Genomic DNA, 3,768 nt, shown 5'->3' with positions numbered 1-3,768 from the left:
TGGAGTTTGCATGTTCTCCCTGTGCCTGCGTGGGCCTTCTCCGGGTACTCCGGTCTCCTCCCACATTCCAAAGACATGCATGGCAGGTTGATTGGGCGCTCTGAATTGTCCCTAGGTGTGCTTGTGAGTGTGAGTGGTTGTTAGTCTCTGTGTGCCCTGCGATTGGCTGGCAACCAGTTCAGGGTGTACCCCACCCCAATAGCCAGCTAAGATAGACTCCAGCACCCCCCGCGAACCTTGTGAGGAATAAGCGGTCAAGGAAATGGATGGATGGATGTTTTAACAAGTTTGCATGATTGAAGAGTACGCATCTGTCACTCAATATGCGTCCAACTCTAGATGTCCCAATACTTTTGTGCAAATATTCCTGCAGAGTTCCCCTCCTTGCTGGGATGCCCTTGACCGGGGGGGGTCAAGGTGGGGGGGGGGGCCCACCCCACCCCACCCCACCCCACCCCTCACCTCCTCCACCTCCCCACTCCTGCCTCCATGTTAAACAAATGTTGCCTCATCTCTCGTCTGACTTGAGCGCTCTCGCTCTCGCTCGCTCGCTCACTCGCTCTTGAGCCTTGCAGCCTTTGCATCAGCACACACACTTTCCCACCTCCCGCCCTCTCACTCCTCCCGCTTGCCCGCCTTCTTCTTGTGCTCGCCTTCTCAAGCCCGGCGGAAATTTCGAGTCAATAATCTCCGGATGTCACGCGTGCGCTTTGAATGCGGGGTTGGTGGTGGGGGGGCAGAGGGTGTGCCTGCAATTTTCTGCAGCCTTGACTTCTTCAATCGAGCATTCTCAGCGTCCTCCTCCTTCTCGACAGGCTGCTTTTCCTTCTACCTTATTATTTATTTCATTATTTTAGGAAAAGAAAAAAGAAAACCATTCCTCTTGTTGTGAAAGGAGCTGAAGGACGAGAACAACGGTGAGAATTCACCTTGTTAAAGCCCACGGGGAAAAAAAAAATAGTGCGAAAGCAGCTGCCATGCTCGTCAGAAGGTCTTGAACACGTGAAAATAAAAATGCCGAATTGGAATGACTAAAAGAAATCTCCTTTAAAAATTCAACGTACAACCTGAAAAATGGATGCCGGAATCCGTTTTATGCCCAATAAGATTACATTGTGTGCCGCTAAAATACATTGTGTGGCGCTAAAATATAAACACTGAAAGCCTCCGATGACTGGAATATATCTCACCAAGGCTCGGGCTGCTCATTTATGAAGAAAATATTAATCACGGTTATTGGATGATCTTTTTTTTTTTTTTTTTTTTTTTTTTTTTTGGTACAAAACAAGAAACTTTTTAAATTTAAAAAAATATTAAGACAAATAAAATTATTTTGAAACACTCTAATTATGCAAGTTCCTTTTGGATGAAATTTATTAAATTAGTTATTTTAAAATTTAAAAAAGGTGCAAATGTATATATACATTTAAACAACTCAAAATTAGTATTAATCTTTTATTACGATTATGCTGATTTTGGAATTGTGGAGTGTAATAATTGAAATTGTAATTGAATTTTGATTAATTGCACAGCCTGTTCCAAGCCTCAACAACGAGGCGCTCTAATGTCGCCACTTCAACGCAAACCTCCTCTCCACACGTTTGCTGTCAAGTTGGACTTTTTCAATCAAAATTTGCTCCCTCCTGTCTTTTTTTTTTTGCCTTCCTCTGCATGATGCATGCACTCACAGATGACAACGAGGCACTCTAAACAATGGTTTAATGCTGTATTTTGCACAATTACATATTCTCAGTCTTTGCACATTTCTAATCTTCAAATATTTATAATGTTTTAAAAATGCATCTCTGAAGTCTCGTTAACCGTAAATATCATCTGTTTATTTGGAGTGATGAAAAGCAGAATGAAAGTTTTGTCCTCCACTGAGCTTAAGTGTTAATGATTAATTTAGCTACTATGTTGGGGAAGGTCATTTCTATTTGCCCGAGCAAAAAGTGTCCAAAGGTGGCCCTCTTTTATTGCTGCGGTTTGTTTCGTGGCAGGAAATAGTGTGGCCGTGAAATCAATGTGTGGACCGGTGTGATCAATGATTTCATTATTAGCGTTCCCAAAGAGAGAGGACTAAACAGGCTTGCTTTGCACGCCGCAACCAAGGCCGCTGATGAATAGCCCCCGCGGCATTTTAGTCGCCTACTTCAAGGTGCTTGCGTATCCATGATGATGTTTATGTGTGCGACGTCGTACTTGATGTGTTTTTTTTTTCACCTTCTGGTCACGTCACTGCTCTGTTTACACTGTGCTGTGAGGTAAACTGGCAGCAAGGATTTTCTTTTACTCCCAGACTCCCCCTAAAACTTTGTTGAGTGTAACGTCAGTTTTAGTTCAGTGGTCCCCAACCGACAAATCGTTAGAGTGTGAAAGAAGTCCAGCTGGATCCAGCTGAGCCTCTGCACACAAGTCAAAACGCTCGTCTCGGTCAAAAAAAGTAAGCACACAACTGGTAAAAATTAGGGGGAAAAAAACAGACTACTTCACTGCCATTGACGTCTATAGACGTCAAAGATCCATTTGAACTGTTAGCAGTGAATATCAGGGTCATTAAAAAGCATTAAAAGTGACACGGCGAGAGGAGGTAGGACTCAGACGCAGAATGTAAGTTGGCCAACGAGGCTGCAGCTTTAATCGCACGAAACTCAAATCGCCTCTCAAGGAGGGAAAAAAGGCTGAACAAAAAGAGCTCCAAACTGGAGATACAAAAAAGGGCACTCAAAAACAGGGACAACAAAAGGCACTCCACAAGGGAGGAAAACCAGGGCAAACTAAAGGCGCAAGGCAAGGCAACGCAAGGCTAGGCAAGGCTAGGCTAGGCTAGGCTAGGCTAGTGATGTGCTTCTCGGGTCGAATCCCTGAAGCGTGTGCCGAGTAATGCAGATGTGTGGTTCATGAACGGCGTGTCAATGCGTGTGTTGATGACGTACGTGGTGACGTTTGAAGCCCCACGAAGCAGGTGTACCACGTGACTGATTCAGGAAATGATTCGCTAGGTTTGAGTGTAGTTCGAAATAAAAGCGGCAAAGAAACGCTATGGATTCCCCTTCACTTTTTGTGTTTTCGGGTCCCTTATTGCGCTACTTTTTTTGCTTTTGGCATTCGATTTGACGAGCTTCTTTTTGCGATGGAACCAGCAAGAAAGAGATTTTCCCTTGTTTAGGAGCACTTTGAGCAGATCTCACCTCAGAAGGTAATGCACTGCAATTACGGTACTATTTTAACAGATTCCAATAATAAAATAAAATAAAATGTGACAACACATAAAATTCACATTTTTCTGTTCACAGTTGAAAGTCCCCTTCAGTACTGGGAATCACAGAAATATACGCGTCCAATTCTATACAAACTTGCTATCTCATATCGATGCACCCCTGCTTCATCAGTACCATGTCAAAGAGTTTTTTTCCAAAGCAGGTGAAATTCTCTGCAAAAAAAAGAAACTGCCTGAGTCCAAAAACTTATAAAAATGAATAAGCACTTTATTTTACCTCCTTATTTCACATTTTCACTTGTTGCATAAGCACAAACATAGACAAAGTAACACAGAACAATTCATGTTAAAACACTCTTCAAATATATATTCAGAGCATGATTTACACCCCACCATTTTATTGCATGCACCAAGCATGTTATACATTTTTCTGTCCACATGATGGCGTAGTCGAGGAAATGAATCATCTTGAAGCCCCTACGTGTGTGTGAAGCATTTCACTGCAGGGCTTCACTGCTTTACGGGGCTTCATTTTGCCATCACTAGGC

This window comes from Festucalex cinctus, chromosome 21 (genome assembly GCF_051991245.1).
Source record: "Festucalex cinctus isolate MCC-2025b chromosome 21, RoL_Fcin_1.0, whole genome shotgun sequence".
NCBI lineage: Eukaryota > Metazoa > Chordata > Actinopteri > Syngnathiformes > Syngnathidae > Festucalex > Festucalex cinctus.
This window is presented reverse-complemented; position numbering follows the sequence as displayed.